Source organism: Trichechus manatus, unplaced genomic scaffold, assembly GCF_000243295.1.
Source record: "Trichechus manatus latirostris isolate Lorelei unplaced genomic scaffold, TriManLat1.0 scaffold00088, whole genome shotgun sequence".
Lineage (NCBI taxonomy): Eukaryota > Metazoa > Chordata > Mammalia > Sirenia > Trichechidae > Trichechus > Trichechus manatus.
In genome coordinates this window covers 6,588,182-6,614,004 of record NW_004444024.1, presented here as the reverse complement: position 1 = coordinate 6,614,004, position 25,823 = coordinate 6,588,182, and the positions used below count along the sequence as shown (strand labels likewise).

At 36.8% G+C, this 25,823-nt stretch overlaps 1 protein-coding gene across 4 annotated transcripts in view; it reads right to left on the bottom strand.

Moving 5' to 3' along the window:
• Nucleotides 1-25,823, bottom strand: part of ACER3 (alkaline ceramidase 3) — a 180,719-nt gene that overhangs the window by 120,914 nt on the left and 33,982 nt on the right. Inside the window, exon 1 of one of the 4 annotated variants that reach the window (XM_023736581.1) lies at nucleotides 2,056-5,728. The exons of the other annotated variants lie outside the window; for them this stretch is intronic. The gene's annotated coding sequence lies outside the window, so the exon portion shown is untranslated. Of the gene's footprint in view, nucleotides 1-2,055; nucleotides 5,729-25,823 lie in introns of those variants that run through there. 4 annotated transcript variants of the gene reach the window in all.

Sequence of the window (25,823 nt, the reverse complement as noted above, 5' to 3'; positions counted from 1 at the left end):
TATTGTTGATGTGTTGTGAGATTGTTAACCATTGTCATAGGGCAACATTTGTAGTAATTGTTAAATGAGAAACTATTTTGTTCTGTAAGCCTTCACCTGAAGTACAATAAAATATTAAAAACAAACAAACAAACAAAAAACTAGAGACTCATTCATATATCACACAATAGTGTACTAAAACATTAAAGAGAAACCTCCCCTCGGGGTTTGGATATACACTTGAGGGATTAAAAATATCTGACAACTACTGGTCCCCTTCAACGGTATTTTTATACCCTCAAACATTCTTCTTATATGGATAACACAAATTATAGGCAAGGCTAACGACATTGCAATAATGTCAGGATTTCTTAACAGATAAAGTCATCATTCAGCAAGGGAAAAGAAAACTCAAGTACCAAAAGTATGGGAAAGAATGTTAGGGGAAAAGAAAAATGTGCAAAAGGGTAAATGTGAAACATAAAACTCTGAATGAAGATGCAGTACATTTTTGCCTCAGCATCACGGTGGAGCCAGCGTGATCAGCAGCCTCAACGGTTCTCTAACGTTTGAAAGAATACACAGGGCCCTGAGGCATCTGGATAAACAATTTGAGCTCAGTTGTACTTAGAATTGTATAACCACCACCCGGTGCTAAAGATAAAAAATAGAAGCATTATAACCTGGTGAAGCTGAAAAAGTGATCTACACTGCTTCAGTGCCCCGGAGAAGTGCCCCTGCGAAGAGACCTCCTGCAAAGTCAGCAAATGAGCTAGAAAAAAACTGTAACCAGTTTGAGCCTGAAAGCAACTCAGCACCTTGCCCCAAAGCAAGTTCATTGTGCCCATTATTTTACTAATTATGCCAGTGTTCAAACAATGTTGAAGATTCACAGAACTTCAGAGACTTCAAAGCTGGAAGAGGACAGGAGATCATCTAATGTAATCTCAGTAGACAACATTTTACTCATATCTACTACCACTTTGCAGCTGTGTGAATCTGGGCAACTTATCTATTTCCTAAGCCTTAGTTTCCTGATCTACAAAATGGGGAAAAAAAATATAAATAATTAAATATGATGAAAGTAATAAATTAGTAATAAAAAATGCATATAAAGTTAATTTCTGATATGAGAAAGAGCCACTGAATATTCTACAGGAACTTTCATAATCTTCCCCTAACTTATGTTAATAGGTGCCACCTGGGAACTGTCTTGGTACTCAGACAAGTTCAAGAACAGCGGTCACAGGGATAAGATTTGCCTTCCAATCCAGAACAGTAACAAACTGAGTTGTAGGGTATGATGGTTCACCCAAAATTTAAAAAAAAAAAAGCATCATATAAAAGCATACTACAGTATTAAGGAGCCCTGGTGGTCCAGTGTTTAAGTGCTTGGCTGCTAACTGAAAGGTCAGTACTAAGTACTCCGTACAGTAGCTTTTAATTAAGATTGTTATCAGAATAAAAACAAAAAACCAATACAGATATGTCTTACTTTAAAAAGTAATAAACACAAATTCAGTTCAATTTGACAAACATTTATTTTCTATGGGCAAAGTGAGGAGCCCTGGTAATGCAGTGGTTAAGCGCTTGGCTGCTAGCCGAAAGGCTCGTGGTTAGAACCCAGCAGTTTCTCCGAGAAAGATGTGGCAGTCTGTTCTGTAAAGATTTATAGCCTTGGAAACAATGTGTGGCAGTTCTACTCTGTCCTATAGGGTCACCATGAATCAGAATCGACTCAATGGCAACAGTCGAGAGCTCGCAAGAAAGGTTAACAAGTAAATAACCCTGGTACTAGTCCTTGGAGCCCTGGTGGCACAGTGGTTAAAGATCTCAGCCGCTAACCAAAAGGTCAGAAATTCGAATCCACCAGCCTCTCCTTGGAAACCCTACGGGCCAGTTCTTCTCTGTCCAATAGGGTCACTACATGTCATAATTGACTACGTGGCAATGGGGTTTTTCTTTTTTTTTCCAACTAGTCCTGAGGAAGTACATATACAATTTAGTGAGAAATATAGATAGGTAACAACCAGCAAGGAGAATGCAATTACCAAAAAACACAAACAAACAACATACTTAGGGGGAAGGAGGATAATCCAAGATGGCTTCAGTAGGAAGGTAGCACTTGAGCTGCGCCTTGAAAGATGGAACGATAAGCAGGATTTTGATTACTACTAACATAAATGTCATCCTATTTTCTTTGGAGTTTATATATTTTCTTCAACAAATTATTAACTTTATGAAAATCAGTTTTTCACAGTACTTTTTCGAACATATTTTATACTTTTACCTTACCGCATGTAAGTTATAACACAAAAAATGAAAGAAAAAAACATGTATTGTAAAAATGAAAACGTTCATGTTAAAGTCAAGAAGAAGTACACTCTATATTTGGGGGGAAAGGCCAAGTATATAGTGGTAGAGAAATAAGAGAAGAACTGGGGTGCTCCGTATCAACTCTGTCATAAAAAGACGGAAGTTACAGGGGAGGGGAAAGACCTATAGCAAAAGAGCACTGTTGTTTATAGGTATGTAATGCTGCTTTGAAGAAGGTTCAAAGATGAGCATTGAACAATGAGAAGCACTTTAAACAGATAAGCATGATGAAGACAAGAGTCAGAGAAGAACAAGCGAAGTGAGACAGTCTTGAACTCCCTGGAGAAATATTTGGTGAAATGAAGACTTGAGATTTATCTAAAGGTCATAAAAGTGAAGTTTCCAAAGCATGCTCAGGAGTGAAGGGGCATTACTGAAATGACAAAAGCTGAAAATGATTATTTTGATAATCCCTACTTCCTCTCGATTTTTATTAAAACTATCCTTTCAGGGCCCAACTCAAATCCTACCTACCCTTGGTGAAGTTTTTTTCTAATCACCCTACTGAAAATGACACTTCCTCTTCTTACAGCACTTGTTGTTCGAACCTCTCACCTGGCACTTAGCACAGATTACCTTGCACAGTTAGTTCTCACTAAATCAGATCAATAAATATTTATGTCTTATCTTCTCAGTGAGATTTCTTAAGGGCAGTGGCAAATACTTACTGAGAACTGCTATGAAAGACACGATGGGGGAATACCAAGGAAAACCAGACAGATTCTGCCCTCCTGAAAATTAAGCTGGTACCAAATTTACAAAACAGTGAAGTTATTTAAAATCTACTAGACATTATTTTAAATGTGGTACAATTATGATGTAATGGAATTATTCTTTATCCCCAAATTAATGTGATCTAAGAGATTCATCCTTTACCCCAAACTGCTTTCACTATACTTTTTCCTTTACTTCATTTACTTTACATTGAAATGCATCAGTTAAAAATCATGAATGTCTAAGTCTTTTAAAAATAAATTTTAAATTTTATAGACTACATTAATTTTAATCAATAAAAATGCAAGCTATTTATTACTATTAAGATCTCACCAAGAAAACCTTCCATATTGTTTATTTTCATTAAGTTCATTACAATGGCATAAAAACTTCCTAAATTGCCTTAAAACATCCCCCAGAAATGTTTTTTACACAGCTCTTTCTTGTATGTAGTAGGAATAAGGAATTTTTTTTCCCTGACTGTTGCACTGCCCCTCAAGTTATCTAATAAAGACTCTTAAGGATACCCAAAGATGAGTGATATATGGATGTAATTTGTGTAATCAATCACTTACTGGTGGCAATTATGTTGTTTCTAGGTTATTACTCTGAAAAAAATACTGTGTTGAACACCCTTGAACATGTTTCTCTGTGCACGCACTTTATTAAGTTCACAGGATGAATTCCTAGGAGTAGAATCTCCTCTTGAGGAAACTGCAGCATCTTTTTAGAGTTTGCTCCTTAGCCCCTACGGGTGTGGTGACAAGTTATAAGACCTTCCCCATTTCCTCATTCCCAGACTCACCAAATCTTAAACTAATCCCAGACTCTATGGCTGGGAAATTAGAATTAGAATGTAAATAAAAATTACACTCTTTTGAACGCTTGTATTGGAAGGTGGTGTAAAACTAAACCTGAGGCACCCATATTTAGGCCAAGTGTATAATGAAGCAGAGAAAGCTGTTTTATAGAGAAAAGAAAAAGGCAAATAGGACAGAAAGTAGCAGACATAAAACATCATATGGTAGCAAGGACTGAAGAGAGTAATTTCAATAACTATAAGTGACTTTCCAGCTCTAAAAATTGTCACCGATTTTATGAATATAGAAGTTGTAAAATATAAATATATAAAATCAAAATCACCCATAAGCCCTTCACAATACTGCTAATATTCTCATATATTTCCATTTAACATTTAAAATCAATTTAGAATCATACTATAATTTTAACATGTACATCACTGAATACTGATTTTTTTCCCACTTGGCATTATCACATGAGCATTCATCCAATTTAATAATCTTTGAAAATACCATTTTAATGGCACCATAATAATCCACCAGATGATAATCACTTTATTTAACCATTTTCTTATTTGTAGACATATTACATAGTATAACCACACTGTTTTCCAGAATTGTTGGACCAATTATACTTCTATTTAGAGAGTGTAAAGGTGATTGTTTCACACTATAGCCTTAGTAACACTGAAAAATATTATTTAAGAGATGAAAAATAATATATCAATGTTTTAATTTGCATTTCTTTGAGTTACTGAACTTTTCTATATTTTTTATTAATTTTTATGTTTATTAATGGCATATTCTCTTTTGTGAAATGTATATTCAGATTATCTAACTACCCTGAGCCTTAATTTTCTCATCAGCAGATTAGACACAATACCTATTGCTGTGATGATGAAATACTGTAAAAATAAATGTTAGTTACCTTTTAAATATTTTATTTTATAATAAAGTAAAACAGTTTTATTTTAACAAGGTGAAACAGTTTAGAAAAATGCATATTCTATAATAATTTGTTAGAAAAAACAATAACAGATTCACTGGAATTACATGTAGTCTAAATTTTTTTGAAACAATTTTTCTAAGACCCATCTGTGAAGATTATAGTTGTACATCATGATAAACAACAATAGTTTTATATAAAGCTAGACTGGTTGGCTTACTTTCTTGAATTCAAAAATAATCTTGAAAGTATGAACAGTTAAAAACCTACACGAAAATAAAAGCACTTAAGAAAGTCAACTATACATACATAATACAAGGTTCACGTGAGTTTAATAGTCATTCTTCTCACCAACAATTACGAAAGAAGCAACCACAGAGGCAGAGAGATAGTCATTGCAACAGCATATCCACCAAGAATAAATTAACTAAGTAACACAAGTTTCACAATAAATTCATTTGAAATAGTGTCTAGTGAGTTGCAACCCACAGTACAAAAGCAATAACCAGGTAACAACACAAAGGTTGCTGCATGGGGTCACTGATATTCCTGCTAAGAACTGGTTCCTGACCTTATCAATCATGAATGTTTCCTAAATTTATACCTAAGAATGTACCATCACTGGGAGGAGTTACGGTGGCAAGAAAAGCTTTAAGTAACTAGATATTAAACTGGCTGTCTAATGTAAGTCTGGAGTTCCTGGGTGGCGCACTTGACTACTAGCTGAAAGGTTGGTGATTTGAACCCACTCAGAGGAACCTGGGAAGACAGACCTGGAGCTCTGCTTCTGAAAGGTCACAGCCTGGAAAACCCTATAGAGCAGTTCTACTGTGCACACATGTGGTCGCCATGAGTCAGAATCAACTTGACAGACACTAACAACAACAATATAAGTTACTGATCCACTCCTCTTGTAGTGAAAAAAAAAAAGAGAACTAAAATTCATTAAATATCTATTTGTACTAGATGCTATACAACATGCCCTTTTAAAAATTTTGATAAACTTAAAAATTCAGAAAGGTACAAAGAGTAATGTAACAAACATACTCACTACTTAGAATTAATCACTGTTTATATTTTGTCATGTGTGCTTCAAGCTTTTGAATCAGTGAGCAAATACTGATTAATAACCTTCTATATGCCAGGCACAACGCTAAGCCTGTGAAAACCAGTGGTAAAATCTTTATGGAGCTTATAGTTTAGTGTAGGAGAAGTACCTTAACAAATAAATACTTCAACTCTTCAAAGCACTGTGAAGGAAAAATACAGAAAACGCAAATAAAGAAAATGAACATCATCAATAATCACTCTGCCCAGCATGCCATTGTAAAATAAAATTGGTAAAAATGGGACTGGACCTGAGCAGGTCCATTAAGGCACACTTAAACGATATGAGCAGGTGGCTTAGACTCCACGTTAACAGCTCCTACTGCTTTGCTACTTCAGCCCACATCTATGGCCTCATGGAAAGTTCCTTATGACCAGTTAATTACTTGCTATATATCCTCCAGACTGTCCTCTCTTCTCTCCTCCCCTGCCCCCTCATTCTGCGTGTGTGTGTGCGTGTGTGTGTGTGTAAAAAACCAAACCTGTTGCAATCGAGTCGATTCCGACGCATAGTAACCCTATAGGACAAAGTAGAAATGCCCCATAAGAGTTTTCAAGGGTGTAATCTTTACAGAAGCAGACTGCCACATCTTTCTCCTGCGGAGTGCCTGGTGTGTTTGAACCTCCCACGTTTCGGTTAGCAGCCAAGCGCTTTAATGACTGTACATCACCAGGGCTCCATGTATATATATATATGTACACATATATATGTGCATGTGTATATTCCACTGCTATTTATAAGGTTTTCACTGGCCAATTTTTTTAGAAGTAATTACTTTCTAATAAGAAAAACAATAAATGTTGTTTTCACAAAGGAAATCTATATGAATATAACATCAGTTAAAAAAATACAACACACTATAATGGAGGTTGATGTAAAGTGGTATCAACTAACTAACCCTTGGCTTGGCACAGGCAATGAAAATTCCATGGAAGAGACTAATATTTGAGTGTGCCTTAAACGTGAACGAGTTAGGCAAGTGCAAAGAACAGTATTTAGGGCAGAGATAACATACCCATGTGCAAAAGCAAGAAAGAACATGGTGTGCCTAGGAAACCCAGAAGAGTAACTTATATTATGTCCAGGGGGCAAGCTGAATCAGCAGATAAAGCTATTAAGATAAACTGGAACTAAGATAAACATGGATAACATGTCTCCCTACCAAACTCGAAAAAGTTTGCACTCTATCCCAGAGGGAGCAAAGAGAGGTTTTTTGGGTTTTTAAAACTAATTTTGTTGTTGTTGTTGTCGACAATATACACAGCAAAACATACACCAATCCAACTGTTTCTGTATGTACAATTCAGTGACAATGATTACATCCTTCAAGTTGTGCAACCATTCTCACCCTCCTTTTCTGAGTAGTCCCTCCTCCATTAACATAAACTCACTGCCTCCCTAAGATTCCTATCTGACTCTTCGAGTTGTTGTTTTCCATTTGACCCCATACAGATACTTCTTAAAAGAGTATAATGCTCAAGGCAGGCATTTTTAATTAGTTAAGCTAAACTATTGTTTTTTTAAAAAGACTTCAGGAGATATTTTTGGTTTAAGGTTTAATGATTATCTCAGGGCAATAGTTTCAGGGGTTCATCCAGCCCCCTTAACTACAGAAAGTCTGTAGTCCATGAGAATTTGAAAGTCTGTTCTGCACTTTTTCCCTTTTGATCAGGATTTTTCTATAGACTCTTTGATCAAAATGTTCAGTAACGGTAGCCAGGCTCCAACAAATGGAGGTTGTGATGCAAAGAAATGATTAAAAAAAAAGAAAGAAAGAAAAAGAAAAACAATTAAGATAAGGCTGGAGATGGTAGCAAGAGGACGAAATAGGACACTACTGCAATAATCCAGATAAATGAAGATGAGGGCTTGAACTAAGATGGCTGTGAGATGGTAAGAGGGAAGAAAAGAAGACATGAATTTGCCCAATTTAAGAGAGATTTCTATGATGAAAGAACACATTTCCAATAGGTATATGTCATGCAAAATATAGTCAAAAGCATGCAAATACATAACTGTTATTCTCCTGAGAAACTAACAAAATGTCAGAAGTCTTAAGAAAGTTACCTGCTTTCTTTCCATAAAAGAAAGGGGTAACTTTAAATATGCAGTGTCTTCATTATAAATATTCCTTAGACAAGTTTTTCATTATCAGTAAATAAGATACTTAGCATGATGGCTGGCACACAGTAATAAACCAGAAAACCAAACCTATTGCTGTGAAATCGATGTGTTACAGAGTGGAACTGCTTCATAGGGTGTTCTTGGCTGTAATCTTTACGAAAGCAGATTGCCAGGCTTTTCTTCCATAGCACCACTGGGTGGGTTAGAACCACCAACCTTTAGGTTAGTAGTTGAGTGCAAATCACTCAAGGATGTTGACACATTGTAAGTACCAATAAATATAAGCTGCTATATTAATATTGTTGTTTATAATAGTAACAAAAGGAACTCACTTTTCCTGGAAACCCACCCACATATTCTGTAATTAACAGTCAGTGGTTCCTCCTTGAAACTCCTTGGCATGAGTTCTCAGAATTTATTTTTTCCTGCTGCCTGGGACACATGAAATTTCATCAGATCTGGCTGTTGAAGGAACGTTTAAATAGAAAAGGAAGTACATAAAACCATCTAACAGTATTAGGGAGATCACCAATGAGGATTTTGGACATGTCTGTGCATAGAGTAGGGCCCATTATCTGAAATGAGTAACTAATTATATCTTCTTATTTCTTGTCAAAAAGACACTCCATTAAACTCCTGCTGCAAAGTAGCGGACTACAAAAAAATGTTAAATACTATGTGCAAGGGGACAAATCTTTTTTCAGTAGATTAGAACAACAGTTCTCAAACTGTGGTCCATGGACCTTTTCAAGGGGTCCTGAAGTCAAAACTATTTTCTATAATACTAAATGTCAACTCACTGGGTTGACATCTGCATTGATGACACAAAAGCAATGGTGGCTACAACTGCTGGCGCCCTTACACAAATCAGGACGGTAGCATCCAAACTATACTATAGTCATCATATCCTTCACCGCCACCATACAATCACAGTTAAAAAAAAAAAAAAAAAAAAAAGCCAATGTCCTTGGTGAAGCAATACAAATTACTATTTGTGTTAAATCTCAACACCTGAGTACATATCTTTTTAACAGTCTCTGTAATGAATCGGAATTGGAATTGACTCTATAGCAACTGATTTGGTTTTTGGGGTAAGGAAACAGGAATTTGAATAAAGAACTTCTGCTAAATACCAAAGTAAGACAGTTGTCTCAGGAAAAACACTTGTGTGACAGAGCTATCTTTTTCTCATGGAACACCATTTTTACTTAAAAGAAGAACTGACAGGTAAACTACGACAATTCATTCTTGAGCACTTGGAAGATATTTTCCTGCAAATGTGCAAAAGGAGTCTGTTACTTCAAGGAAAACAACTGACAATGTTTGTTGCCAATCATAAAATTTCAGCTATCAGGCAAAACTTAGAATTCTGTAAAACCTGCATCTCCCACCATGAGCCTGACAGCTTCCCAATTCTTAAAGACTTTTCCAGAGGTGGTATTAACAAATGTGGTTTTCTGATATTATATAAGGAAATATGTCACCACTTGGATGAATTGCATAACTCAGCACACCAATATTTTCCAAATGACTCATGCATGATGTTACAAAAAATCCATTCAGAGTGCAAAACAGACCAAAGGATTTTAATGTGACATAGTAAGAAAAGTTCAACGATACAACCTCAGATTTCACATTCCAATTATCCCTAAGAAACTACCACACATCAAGTTTTGATATATTTTTAAAGGAGAACATCCACAATTATCTGAAAAGGCTATTAAAACACTCCTTCCTTTTTCAACTACACATGTCTACGTAAAGCCTGATTATCTTCATATGCTTCAACGAAAACCACATATTGCAACAGATTAAATGCAGAAGCGCATGTGAGATTCTAGCTGACTTAGCTGACTTCTATTACACCAGACATTAAAGAGACTTGCAAAAAAGTAAAACAATGCCACTTGTATCACTAAACTTTGTTTCGGAAAATAAAGTTATTGTTCATAAATATATGTTATTTATGTTAACATACAATAGGTTTGGAAACCCTGGTGGTATAGTGGTTAAGAGCTACGACTGCTAACCAAAAGGTCAGCAGTTCGAATCCACCAGGCACTCCTTGGAAACTCTATGGGGGCAGTTCTACTCAGTCCTACAGGGTCACTATGAGTTGGAATTGACGTGACAGTAACAGATTTGGTTTTTGTTTTTGTTTTTTTGGTATAATAGGTTTATTGTTATTTTAAATGAATTAAAACAAGTACTTTAAGGTTTTTTCCCTGTTTTAATTCTAATATGGTAAATATTGATAGATATAATACACACAAACAAAAGCTCTTCAGGGTTCTCAACAATTTTAAGAGTGGAAGAGAGTCCTGAAACCAAAAAGTTTGAGAACTGGAGAGCATTAGGCTAACACACTTACCACAGTCTACCACAGGGTCAAGACAATCCTCTTCTATTCAGTGACTGCCCGAATTGGGGGTGGGAGTAGGGAACGGAAGGTGTTTTCCTTAGCAAAGTTCCCATAATGCACTTATGTCTCAAAGGTGTCCATTTAGTGGGACAGTTGTGAGAAAGCCTGGAGGGGTAATTCTATTAGTCTTTTTCATGGCCCTTGACCACAGTAATGGGAGAATAAAAAGGAAGGATAAAACCATGAAAACCCTTAATGCAGCTCCAGAAGCTTGAGCTTTTGTACAACAGTACCAATGGATGGTACCTGTGTAAAAGATATTACAAGAATTAAAACATTTTAATGCAATTAATCCCTTTGTAGAGACCCTCTCCTACCCAAACAGTTAAGAAGCTTTCCTACTCCAACCAGCAACAATTTAAAGGGACAGAATTGAAAATTAGTGGTAGAATTAGGGGTTCCAAAATGGTTCCAGATATGAGAACCCTTTGTAACGCACAACTCGAGGGTTTTCCCAGGTCTTAGCTGGTGATAATGGTTATTTAGCAATGTGACAAGGTGGAAATACAAAGAAGGAAAGAACCAAGAGACTAAGAGAAATGGAGCCAGAGCCTCAGCCACCTTTTCAATACATACAGATCGCTTCATTCCTTTTATTGGCTGCACAGTATTCCATTATAAAGCTACACCATATTTTATTTACATGAATGTCCTTTAACCAACATATAGTTTGTTTCTAATTTTCACTATTATAGACAATGCTGTAATAAGCAACATAAAAAAAAATCTTTCATGAGTTTTTAATATAAAAAACATTTCTGATTTATAGTAGGCTGCTTGTAAGCTTCCTCTTCAGATATAAACACTTGTGTTCACTTTTCTCTGCTCTTAAAAGTATTTCAATGGAAAACCTGAAGAAGTACTGACTTAATCAATTCTCCTTGCTTTACAAATGATTTCCCTACATTTACACAATAAGTAAACATCAGAGGCCTAATGAAACCAGAGTGCCTTTGTTATCTAAGAGCCTCCTTCTTCAACACTATTTTATCTCTTACTCTCTAATTTTTCTCTTCCTGGTTCCAGAGAGTACATAACAAAATTATTTCCTTCCATTTCTGGCCCTACACAAAAATACAAAGTTTTTAAAGTTTTGTACAGCATTTCATACTAGTGATATAGAGAATCTAGGTACCATGGGGTGTAGAGGATGGAGTCACAATTGGAGTAATTATAAAATAATATAAAATCATTAAAACAATGTGATATCGAGGCATAATAGAGAGATTATTAATAAAACAGGCTATAAAGTCCAGAATATACCCAAATACATATGGAATTTAGTAAATAATAATATTGGCATTTCAAATTATTAGGAGTGAAGAGAAATTATTCAGTAAACTATTGAGGGAGCTGAGTAAAAACCATCTGGAAAATAATTAAGTTGAATCCTTTCTTCACCTTTTACAACAGGCTACATTCCAAATAGATTTTTAAAATATATATATATGTAATAATAAAATCATAAAAGTACTAGAGGAAAAAACCACAGGAGAAATTTTTATAATCCTGGCGTAAGGAAGGCCTTTCTAAATGTGACAAAAAAATACAAAAGCTATAAAGAACAAGACCAATAACTTCAACTAAACAAAAACAAAAATATTTCTGCATGGCAAAAACCACCAAGAGCAAAGTCACAAACAGCAAGCTGGCGGAAAAAAAACTGCAATTTTTTTTTTTTTTAATCATAAATGACTAGTTTCTCCAATATAGAGTTCCTATGAATCAGTAAGAAAAAATCTTTCTAGTATGGCAGAGTAAGCTCCTAACAGAATGACTCCTGTAGGTAACTACATGTAGTCCCCAACTTATGACGGGGTTCCACTCTGATGACTACTTGGTCGTAAGTCGGTTCTGATGTAAGCTGAATACTTCATTTTTTTTTTTTTTTTTTTTAGTTTTCATTATTATTGTCTCTCATTAACAGTATCATTATAAATCCAACCTTTATTTGTCTTTGAGGGTTGGAAACCTTACATCGAAGAATGATAACATCAGCAAATTATGTGCTACAACACCGTATGTAGTACATATTACTAATGATAAGATGTACAAAAACAATGACAGTTATAAGTGCAGTTCACCAGAACTTCAATACATCATAAATCAGGGACTACCTGTATAACCTCTGAACAAAATACAAAAACAATTGACTGAGGGCTCTGGAGAGGGAACAAAGGCAGGCATGTTTTGGAGAGGAGTGAAAACTTGGAGGAAGGGACTGATATGAGTTTTCTGTTTCTGCAGTTTGGCTTAAGGGCAGGCCACAGTCATTACAGTGTGGTGGACCCCAGGACAACCACTGCCACCTAACAGTGAGGAGAGAATTAGTAGAGAGGGGGCCAAAAAAAGCCACTCGCCTTACTGGTGGCTTGTATTATCAGATCATATTTCTCAAAATCCATATTAAACCAAAAACCAAATCTGTTGCTGTCGAGTTGATTCCAACTCAAAGTGACCCTATAGGACAGACTAGAACCGCCCCATAGCGTTTCCAAAGAGCAGCTGGTGGATTCGAACTACTGACCTTTTGGTTAGCAGCCTGGGCTCTGTAATCACTGTGCCACCAGGGCTCCCACTTTAGGTGCCCTATAATTAAATGAATCAAATATTAATTGAATGCCTAAGCTGGCCAGGCATGAGGCACCGGTAGTTCAATAGTAGAATTCTCACCTTCCATGAGGGAGATCTAGGTTCAATTCCCTGCCAATGCACTTCATGTGTGGCCACCACCCATCTGTCAGTGGAGTCATGTGTGTGGCTATGATGCTGAACAGGTTTCAATGGAACTTCCAAGCTAACTCTTGTTACCAGTGGCATAAATGGTATGCTAGCCACTTTTTATGCTTCTGGACCTCAGAGGTAAGGTGTTATTCTAGCATCGAGGTGGGTCCCTTTTGAAATGCGTGAAGCTCAACAGACCAGAGTCTGAGCCTCACTGTTGTGTAGGTTGAGCTTTCTATTAGGTGAAGTCTCCTAGATGTGTTAGTTTTGTAAACTTTTGCCTTTCTTCCATTTATTTCTGTGAGACAAAGCTTTAAGCATAATTATGGTTTTCCTGTGTAATAGTTAGGGAGCCCTGATGGGCTTGTTTTGGTTTTTCTGTGTCATATTTGGAAAACCAGAGGTTCCACATGTAACCTAATGGAAAGGTGCCTGCAATAAATTACTTATCTAGCTCTCATTGCTATACTGCCATACCACAGACTGGTGGCGCCAGAGTACCACTCGCCTCATTGGTGGCTTGTGTTATCAGATCATATTTCTCAAAATCCACGTTAAACTAAAAACCAAACCCGTTGGCGTCCAGTTGATTCTGATTCATAGCGACTCTATAGGTCAGAATAGAACTTCCCCATAGGGTTTCCAAGGAGCAGCTGGTGGATTCAAACTGCCAACCTTTTGGTTAGCAGACAAGCACTTAACCACTGTGCCACCAGGGCTCCTCAAAATCCATATTACCAACCAAAAATTTAAACACACTCAATTAGTAAGCATGCATTCCAATACTGAAGATAAATGCCATCCCAAAAAAAAGGGGGGCCCTAAGAGACTAAGAAGAAAGGCCTGGCAATCTAGGTCAAAAAATAAGTCAATGAAAACCCTATGGATCCCACTGAGGCTACATGAACCCCTGAAACTACTGCTCTGAGATAATCTTTAAACAAACCAAAAATATCCACTGAAGTCTTCTTAAAAGCAAACAATAATTTAGCTGAATTAGTAAAGAATGTCTGCCTTGAGCACTGTGCTCTTTGAAGAACTATCTGTCTGGGATCAAACTGACAAGAGCAAATGGAAAGATTAGATAGGAAACTTAGGGGGCAGTGAGTTTATATTAATGGAGGAGGAACAATTCAGAAAATACAACTTGAAGAATATTATCAATGTCACTAAATTGTACATGTAGGAATTGTTGAATTGGTGTATGTTCTGCTGCGTATACTCTCAACAACAAAAAATAAAATAAATTTTAAAAAACAGCAATATACAATTAAACATCCATGGATCACAAGAATCCAATATTCAATCCCCAGCCAATCATGAGGAAGGCACAGGACCAGGCAGCGTCTTGTTCCATTGTGCACGGGGTCGCCATGAGTTGGGAGCCAAGTGGATGGCAGCTAACAACAACAACAATTTAACCAAGCACTTATGCTAGACGCTGGTAAAATTCTATTTAACATTTAAAACTACCTGAAGTGTTACTTACTTGGTGAAACCTTAAATAAGTAAGCAAGAAGCCACCCTGACACCCTACCAGAGTTAGGGGCTTCCTCCTCTAAATTCCAATATAACTTAGTTGGTTTTCTTTCCACATGCATAGCACAGATCTTGTGCACAGTAGGTGCTCAGAGGCTCCAAATACAATTGTGCAGAGTAGAGTTACTTTACATTTGGACTGAGAACACTCTATTTTTATCTCTGAGGACATCTGGATGTTTGGCTTTCAACTCTTGGACAAGATAAGATTAGTGAGATTTATGATGTGCTGTTTAAAAACTCTCCTGTGACCCCATGAGTTCCATTTGTTTACTAATGGTTTTCACCTGACATAACTAGTTAGCCAGCCTGGCTTGACTACATGACCAGAGCAGCAAAAAATACTCCACTGGAAACTTCCTCCTTGAGCCCTTCTGAAGCCAGGATTTATCACACAGATTTTGGTATGTGAATAAGGATCTTGGGGAGCTTGTCCCTGTATGTCTCTCACATCACCAACACTTGCCTGGCCTCTCTTTCTCTTGCTGCACAGTATCCTTTAACTAAAATATGCTCTATGGAGATTTGTGAGTCCTCTCAAAAATTCATATTTGTGAAATCTTTGCAAAAATATTTTCTATAAACTTTAATAAATGTAAAAATGAGCCACATGGTTCAGCTCATATACTTGTCAATATTATGCAATTTTAATAAATTAAATTTTCTACATTATATAGTACTTTATAAGTACATTCATATCCATTAACACTGAATTCTCAAAGTAACCCTTTAAAAGAGGAGTCTCACCATTTACTATAGAAACTAAGGCTCAAAGTCTTAAATAACTTGTCCACAGCTGTTCGACCAGTAAGGGGCAGAACTGGATTCAAACTAAGGTCTAAGTATATTAATTATACTATACTGCCTCCTTTGTATAGTCTGCAAACACATGCTATAATATCTCTACAATAAAGTTAAGGATTAAAGGCAATATCTCTGTATCCTGATGAGGCTTACTGAAGCAAAGTCAAAAAAAAAGCATCTGCATTCATCTAACTATTAAAGAAGCAATTTAGTTTTTAGTAAGTATGTAATATTGATGCCAAGAGGTTGAACATATTCATTTCTTTACCCCACAAATATTTCCTGAGTACCTATCATGGGGCTTAGGTAATGTTTTAAGTAGAGCTTACAGTTTAGTGAAAGAGTGAAAGCAGAGAAACAAGTAATTTTTCAGTTTATGGATGAAAAGATAATTTTAATTTACTTACATTATCTGATAATATAAATTCCTTTTTATTTATTTTTATTGTGCTTTAGATGAAGGTTTACAAAGCAAATTAGTTTCTCATTAAACAATTAATACACATATTGTTTTGTGACACTGGTTGCCAACACCACATGTCAACACTCTCCCTTCTTGACCTTGGGCTACCCATTACCGGCTTTCCTGTCCCCTGCTGCCTTCTTGTCCTTGCCCCCGGGCTGGTGTGCTCATTTAGTCTTGTTTTGTCTTATAGGCCTGTCTAATCTTTGGCAGTCTGAATCCACCAGGCGCTCCCTGGAAACCCTATGGGGCAGTTCTACTCTCTCCTACAGGGTTGCTACGAGTCGGAATCGACTTGAGGGCAGTGGGTCTGGTTTTTAATCTTCGGCTGAAGGGTGAACTTAAGGAGTGACTTCAGTACTGAGTTAAAAGAGTGTCTGGGGGCCATACTCTCGGGGTTTCTCCAGTCTCTGTCAGACCAGTAAGTCTGGGTTTTTTTGTGAGTTATAATTTCATCCATTTTTCTCCAGCTCTATCTGGGACCCTCTGTTGTGATCCCTGTCAGAGCAGTCAGTGGTGGTAGCTGGGCACCATCTAGTTGTGCTGGACTCAGTCTGGTGGGGGCTGTGGTAGTTGTGGTCCATTAGTCCTCTGGACTAATCTTTCCCTGTGTCTTTGGTTTTCGTCATTCTCCCTTGCTCCAGACGGGGTGAGACCAGTGGAGTATCTTAGATGGACACTCACAACCTTTCAAGACTCCAGACGCTCCTCACCAAAGTAGGATGTAGAACATTTTCTTTATAAACTATGTCATGCCAACTGAGCTAGATGTTCCCAGAGACCATGTTCCCCAGCCCTCAGCACGGTAATTCAGTTCCTCAGGGTGATATTATAAATTCTTAAGAAAGCCATTAACCAACATTTACACAGTACTTCAGAGTGTATGAAGTCTACTTTATCTAATTTGATCCTCAAAACAAACCTATGAGGTATTTTTAATACAATCTGACAGCTAAGGAAAATGAAAATCAAAATTAAGACATGTCTCTTAATACATACAATATCACACAGCTTGTATAGGTAAAGTCAGGATTCAAATGCAAGGGTATTGATTATAAAATCTATTTTCTTTCCACTATATGAACTACTTCTCTTCTGTTAATCTGGATTAATGTTCTATTTCAGTTTTTGTTAAAAAAATAAATCCATAAAATGAAAATAATTAAAACATTTGTTTTATCATAATTATTAATAATCTTACATCTTAAAGGAAAAGAAAGTAATTTAAATGTGTATTTGGTGACAATTTTATTATCTAATTGATGGTTATAAAAATGTTTCTTAAATATTTACTGAATTATAATCTTTCACCTCCTACTAATATCAAATATATTTCAAGAACTTTTTCGGCAAATGAAATAAAAATGATTTATTTCTTTTAGTCAGCCTCCAGATCACTACGAATAATGAAAACAAATAATTAAATTTAGATTTGTATTTTCTAAACATGAAAGCTACTTGAGTCGTGGAATTCTTTTTGAAAATGTATAGTTAGTTGACTATGTTTAGCAGTATCTCATTTTTTAACAGTATAAGCAACTAAATATTAGTTCTAAAAGAAAATATTAATTAAAAATAGGTTATGAATTTATTTAATTTGAATTCTTAAGACAGTATTTAATTTAAATGAAATGTCTAAACAGTAAGGAAAACATTAAAGACTACAGAATCCAAGTTTTTAATTTTTTTTTTTTTTAATTCCGGAATCTCTGTTCTAGTTCTACCAGAACACTCTGGGTGAAATTCCACTGGAACAAGATTTTTCTCTAGGGTATTCACTGCCCATTGTCAGCTTTTAAAGGTTTGAAAAAACTGCTTTAAAGAAAACCAGGGAAAAAGGGATAGGTCAGCCAAGGCAAGTGCACCATGGTAGCAAACAGAGATGTCTCTGTGATTCAACTAAAACAGCAGTGCTGTTAAACCCATTCACACCATATAACTGGAATATTTCCATACTCTTTCCCATTAAGCCTTAATCTAAAAATATTGACTTTATTATTTTAGATCTTAAATTTCATTTTATCAAAAAAATATATAAAGAGGAAAAATATAAATAAAGAGAATGAAGCGGGGGCTCCACATGAGTGAGATAATAAAAGAAAAAGAATAAAGCAGAAGGTTACTAACATCTATTGAGTTTATACTCCTAGAGCCATGCTAATGACTTTATTTACATATGATCTCATTTAACATAAAATATCACCTTGTGAGCTGGGTGTTACAGTCTGGTAACTGAGGCCCAAAGAGATTAAAGACCTTGCCCAGTGTTATATAGCTCCTAAATGGGAATATCTGGATTCAGTCTCATGTTTTGTCTCTTATTCCTTCTATCACATCATGCTAAAAAGGAAAGCGGGCTCTTCTGAGACACAATAATGGAAGAGTGTTGGTCTCTATTAAAAAGTCTTAACAGACTAGCAAACCACATAATTCTGACAACTATTCTGGACTCATCTGAACCTCTACAGAATTTATTCATTTGAATTTATTCATTTAATCCATATGATTAAAGAACTAATACTGAGACAACTCTTTCATTGCTGCACCAGATCATTTATCTTTTGTGCTATTTACCTTTTCATATTTTTATGTTTACACTCTAGCCAGCACATAACCTACTGGAAAAAAGCCATCATATAACACTGCAAAGTAATATGCATACAGTAAATATTTATTAAATATATGCTGGCTGAATACTTTGTATATCCACAATGCCTTGAAATCAGTTAAGTACCTGAATAGTTGATGATGTGATCAACTTTCAATGACATTGGACTTAAGGTACTGGTTTTGGACTTCATTCTGGAAAAGGTTCTGGTTTAATCAGTCATAACTAAGATGTACTACTGGTTAACTGAATTGATTCATCACTTCTCTAGTATCCTCCATTTTATCATACTGGCTTCAAAAGGACAACCAGGCAAAATAAGTCTCACTTAACATTCTGTAGATTACAATGAGCTGAAAATGCCAAGTAATTCTTCATTCTTTCAACAAACACTTGCTGAGAACTTATTCTGTAGTAGACAGACAAACAGTTGGGTAAAAGAAAATAAAGAAATAGCTAAGTGCCAGTGATACAGAGTTAAGGCTTAAATGTTATTTAGGTTGAGGCATTATCAGTATAGTGGAGAAGACAGACAACAATTACAATACTGGATGAAAAGTATACACATATACCATACTTCTATGCAAACAACACGTACCTTCTACATTTGTTTGCCAACGGCAACAGGAAAATACCTCACAGCCGGAGGGTGCAGTTGGCAAACAAATGTAGGTGTGCATTGCGTAAAAATACGGTAATTCATTCACTCAATAAATGTTTGAGAGCCTCACATACTAAACACTGTAACAAGCCCAATGGTGTCACCAGTAGGGTGCAGGGGGTGTGGACTGCACCAGGTGATACTGTCAGAGGGTGTAACACCAAAATTGTGCAGTGTTTCAGCAGAAATTTATTATTTATTATTTTTTTTATAAAAATGTCCCTGTTGTTACTTGTAACAACAAAAAACTTTTCATAAGCCCAGCTTACATGTATCAACATACCTACAAGACTAAAACGCTATGCTAATGTACTTTTTGAGTAAACGTGCTCCAGTCAGAGATATTATTATTACTCCATTACAACAACACTTCTAATCACATGGTTTCATCTGCATGCACTACAATCATGCACTGTTGTTTTTGTTGCTGCCAGTGTTTTTACAGTTGCTGATTTTGTCAAATTCTCTGGTGTTTTAGCTACAATACTATGGAAGCATGGGGGGGGTGACACCATGAGTTACTGCACTGGGTAACACCCACCCTAGCGACGCCACTGAACAAGCCTTGGGATACAGTCATGAAGAAGACCATGCCGCCTCTGCTTTCACAGGCTTTACAATCCAATGTGGCCTCAAAGATTTCCCAAACCTCCAGAAACATGAGGAAACATGCAACCGTAAGTAAGAATCAGCAAAACAACAAGCAACAGAGTCAGACAAGCAAAGATGAAAGATAATGAAATTACTGGATACAGAGAATTAAGTAAGTATGTTTAATATCTTTAAAGAAATTTTTTTTTAAAAAGGCAACAAAAAATAACCATGAAAGAAAAACAATTATCAAAAATGGCCAGGCATATTTGAAACAGAAACAAACAGAACCTCTAGAAAGGAAAAATATAATAAAGAGAAAAAGTGAATTGGAAAAAAAGTAAATGCTGAATTAAACAAGTAAAGAGAGATAGGAGGGATAAAGCAGGACATTCCATACAGAAAGAACAATGGATGCAAGCTCATAAAGCTGAATTCTGTGTTCAGAGAAATAAAAGCAGTAACACATTGCTAAAGTATAAAGTGCAAGTGTTTAGAAGTGAAAGAGATTACACCGGGAAAGTCATCAAGGGCAGACCGTGAAAGTCTTCATATGCTACCCCTCAGCTCTATATTCTACGTGTGCCAACAATGATTATCTGAAGTTCTTCCATATCTACAAGCATATGTATTTTTATATAGTAAACTGTATTTTCAATTTTGAAATACATAAATCCTTGGCTAAAAGAAAATAAAGAAATAGCTATTGAGCAATATGACAGACAACCCAAAAATCCTGTCATCACAAATACCTAGGTATGCTGAATAATATTTAACAAATATATTTTTTACTGCACAGCCAAGCTCCCAAAAGAATAAACGTAATTACTAGAGTGGAAAAAAGGAGAGGACACTGAAAATCAATATGGTAACTGGGTTATGACTACCCTAAGGAGGGTAAGAGGTAGAGCAGTGAACTGCCTGTCTCAGTACCATACAAGGTGGGGTTTCAAGGCTCCCACAAGCATAAGAGATGAGGCCTTGGACCATACGAGGATGGGAAACAGATTTGAGATCACCTACATAAAGCCGAGATGCTTGTGGGGCTACTCACTCAGTAGCTAAGTGAAACAGAAAAATATCCACCCAGTGGCAGAGAAAAACAAGAAGTAAGCTGGTCTGTATTGACCTGGTTTTAGGGTTAAAACAAAACAAAACAAAACAAAAAACAATAATTACCTCATTTGGGAGTATAAAAACAAGATGTATGATAGATTCTAAAGTGGCCTCCATGATCCTCCCCCCTAGTATTCAAGCCCTTGTGTAATCCCCTTCCCTTGGTGTGTGGGCAGGACCTATGACCTGTTTCTAACCAATAGAATGCAGCAAGGTGACAGGATACATGTGATTACATATATATGATGACATTACATAAGACTGTAGCACCCATCTTGCTGGAGTCTCTCACTCCTTTGCTGGCTTTGAAGAAGCAAGCTGCCATGTTGTGGGCTGCCTATTTTGGGAGGCCCACGTGGTAGGGAGCTGAGGGCAGCCTCCATCTAAAAGCCAGCAAGAAACTGAAACCTCAGTCCTACAACAAACAGCAAGGAACTGAATTCACCAACAGATCCTTCCCTACTCGAGCCTCAAAATCTAAGGGAAAAGCAAAGACATAACAAATAAGAATATAAAACATCAAAAAAAGAAAGAAAGAAAGAATATAAAACATTATATACCAAGAGTTGAAGAAGCCCAAAGGAAGGAGCAAGTTCATCTGGAAGAATCAGTGAAAGATTCAAGAAGTAAGCAATATTAAGCTGGGCCTCTTGAAGGTTAAGATTAAGTAGGAGAAAGTGAAATAATAGAGAACAACCCTGTCATGGGATGGGGGTGGGGGTGGGGTGGAAGGGAGCAGTAAATTACAAACTCATGCCCCACTAACCTTAGATACAACAAAAAATACAGATTCAAGTACTGATTCCATAAAAGCATGTGTGGGTTTTCTCACAAAAAAAGAGTAGCTTCTCCAGAATTAACTGTGTAAGCTTAGGAGAACCCACACTGATATTCTAAGCCACATGTAAATACTGCTAGAGAAATTATGCCCTGCAACAGGAGACTAGACAATAAGAGTCTAGTTCTCACTCTGTCATGTCCAACTCACCTCTCTGATCTCATCTCCCATTATTTTCTACTCTCTACCTCCCCATTACCCAGTCATTCAAGATTAATTCACCCAACTACTACTTTCATTGCCTTTCTGCATTTGTTCTTGCTGCATATAATACCTGTCACCTCTTATAAGATTCTACTAATTCTTCAAAGTCCAGGTCAAATGTTACCTTCTTGATGACTTCACTAACGCCAAGGCAAAGTCAAATTTTCCCTCCCATGTTCTAATCACTTTGTTCACAACATTATTCATAGCATTATCACTACTTTATAATTCGTGACTTTTGTGTATGTTTCCCCTGCTAGATTTCAGTTTTCTGCGAGTAGACTGTATTGTCAACTTTCTTACACCATCAGAGCATAGCACCACACTTGATACAGAGTATTTGGCAGACTCTGAATTGGGATTCACTGTGTGACTTGGGGAAATCATTTTACCTGCATGTGCCACAGTTCTCTATATAAAAAACATAAAGTCTCTGCAGTACCAAAAAAACTTTTTTAGATAGTGACATACTACCAGGAACATTTTTACCAAGAAAATATAGTCAGGAGAGCTAAATTAATATTTGAGGTAGAAAACTTATTTATGTTATTATTTAAAACTTATTTATGTTAAAGCCAATCAATCAATCCCTCTTCCCAATTAGCTGAAATATGAAGTGTATGAAGTATTTTTAATTTTCAAGAGAAGTCTGAAGTTTATTATTTTACTAAAATTTGCTGCCATTCTTTCTAATGATGATTTTTTTAAGCTTTAAAAATGTTGCCTATAGTAATTGGCATTCCCAGAATCCAAAGCAGCTTCAATAGCTATGGTAATGCCCAGACATGTAGAAGTTTTTTGTAACTAAAGCATGCACCTGTGTGGGCATCAGAAAAATTTAGATATGCTTCTGAACAACATCATCTTAGATTTATAAGGCTTTGCAATAAAAAATCAATTTGTATTAATTTCCTCATTTGACCTCACAACAATCCTGTTATATAGGCAGGGCAAATATTTTATAACAATGTAATGTAATTTTTTTAAAGTGCTTTTTAAAATGTATAGGTTTAAAAAAAAAACACACACCCTTCAGAAAAATCACTGCCAGCAGCTTTCTCACTCCTACATACATGTTTCTTTTTTTCATCATTAAAGTTTTTGAACAGTAACAGTTTTTAGATTGCTTACCAAGTGATTCAAAAGTCCATTAACTAATACCTTCTTTTTCTTAGCCCTTCAACTAATCAAAAAGCTTGAATCCCTTAAAGATTTTTTGTGACAGGGCATTACACACAAGTAAGATTTATTCTTGTGCTTGCTGTCATTCTTCTTAATTTGCTTATTCTTAGTCTTTAAAGGTGTCCTGGTGGTGTAGTGGTTAAGTGACACAGATGCTAACCAGAAGGTCAGCAGTTCGAATCTACCAGGTGGTCCCTGGAAACCGTATGAGGCAGATGTACTCTGTTTTATAGGGTTGCTATGGGTCAGAATCGACTCAACAGCAACAGGTTTAGTCTTTAAAGGTACTGATTAAATCCCTTTTTCTTGAAATAGTTTACTTTATATGGCCATCAGTATCCTAAAAGTCATTCCAATTCCTTTCACTGAAATAAAATTTAATTCTAAGAAATGGCCATGAGCACACACAACCTATGGCAAGTAAAATACTTAAAGCTGTAATATGTTGGCTATCAATTACGATTTTCTTTATGAAGATAATGCTCCTGGATCCGTTTAAGGCAAGGCATATAAATTCACTTCAAACTATCTCTGTATCTCTGAGTTTCCCTTTGCTTTCTTATCACCCACTCTTATCACCCTCTGAAAAACCAAAACCAAACCTGTTGCCATCGAGTCGATTCCAACTCATAGCGACCCTATTAGCACTGAGGGTTTCCAAGGAGTGGCTGTCTTAACCACTGTGGCACCAGGGCTCCTATAACCCTTTAGCCCCTCTTAAAACCAATCCAGCTTTAGTTTCTCAATCTCTTATTGAAAATACTTTCTAGAACACTGAGGTCACAAGGGCTTTTCTGACCTCTACAGCTATTTTATATCTCCTTTCTCTTATCACTTATTTTGGCCACCCTAAAAATTTTACCTTTACTTACGTATTGTTGACAACAGCAAGTTCTTATACTTAAAAAGTCATACTCAGCATATAGGCCTGCTTTGTTGGATTCCTCTGCTTTAAACTTCGTCACTCTTCATCAATCCTAGTCTCCCACTATGATCAATATCCTCTTTGAAGCCATCTGGTTCATTAAAACTTTCCCAATTTATCAGCATCTTCCTTTGATCATAATAATTGTAGCATGTTAATATATCTCCCAAATGCCACATTGTCATTGGTATTTGTATCTGACTTGTTCTAAACAGTGTAATAAGATTTACTCCCTGACTAAAACTCTCCAGAAGCTTTCAACTACAAATAAAATAAAAGCCATACTCCTTATCATGGTCTACAAGGCTAACGCAATTAACCTCTGCCTAGCTCTCCTAACTATTCTCTTCTTGCCCACCATATTCCAACAACACTAACCTTCTTTATATTCCTGGAACAAACCAAGTCTATTCCAGTTTCACGGACATTTGCAATACTGCCTGGGACATTATTATCCCAGATTACCACAGGTTCCTTCCCTTTCTTCAGGTCTTATGTAGATGCCACTAAGGAGAGTCTTCCCTACTACTCTACCTAAGGAAGTTCTCTAGAGATTCTCTATCATACTACCTTGTTTTATTTCTTCATAGTATTTATTATTATTAGAAATCATTTATTTACTTGCTTATTTATTTGGCTTCTCCCTCATTAGAATGTACGCTCATGACAACAACACTCTTACTTGTTTTGTTCATTACCATATCACAAGCACCTAGAAGAGTACCTAGCAAAAAAGGTGCACTTAACAAATGTTGAACATATTACCTGTACAATGAATTCTGTCTCCTTTCAGTACCTAGCATAGACTGGGAAAAGACTCCACTGTTAAAAGTCGTGTGCCTAACAGTGTAACTAGAGAAAACAGTGCCTATGGCCATTAGTTTTAAATTGCTGAATGATCACTCACAGCTGGCGACAGAAACTGGGATGACCAACAGAAACTGCTCATTGTGTTCCCCCTTCCCCTTCCCACCCCGTCACCCCACCCCCAGCGGTGCCCAGCGCAGGCGCCCTACCTGCCATACCTTAGATATGCCTCTACATGTGCTGCGTAATGTCTGTTCCAGCAATGTCCGACCACATATATTATCTGTGGTCCCATAAGTTCAGAAATCATGACTGGGGAAAGGGATGTAGCAAACCTAACCAGATGCAGCCAGGAGGGGGCCGCCACCTTTGCTCCTTGGATCAGTTCACGCTTAGGGAACCTACCCAGGGCTTGCCTCACGCCCCTAGACCTCACTCTCAAGGAACTGGGCCTGCAGGGCCTAATGCCTTCCTGAGTACCCCAGGGCCTCGCCTAAAGACCCAGTTCCCAGGCTCCACCAGCTCAGCGTGTGCCCTCACTGAGCCCTAGCTCACCCAGGATGCAGCCACCGACCCGGGCCCAGAAAGCAGTGGGCTATCTCAAAGCTGCCATAAGAAAATAATACGGGAGACTTGCGGCAAAATGGCGCTCTAAGCAGAAGCACCACGCCATCCCTCCACAGCAAAGATCCGAAAAACTAAGCTGAACAGAAAAAACAACAATCTTGAAACCCTAAAACATCAAATGAAGAGATAAAGAACTCACCCAAGCACCAAATGGAGTGAGAAAACTGACAGAGAACTGAGAGCGAGAAGAGATTCATGCAGAGGTCCCCTACTAGCTAACGCAGCGTGGATCCACCATCTGGGCTCCTATCGGAGACCAGCAAAC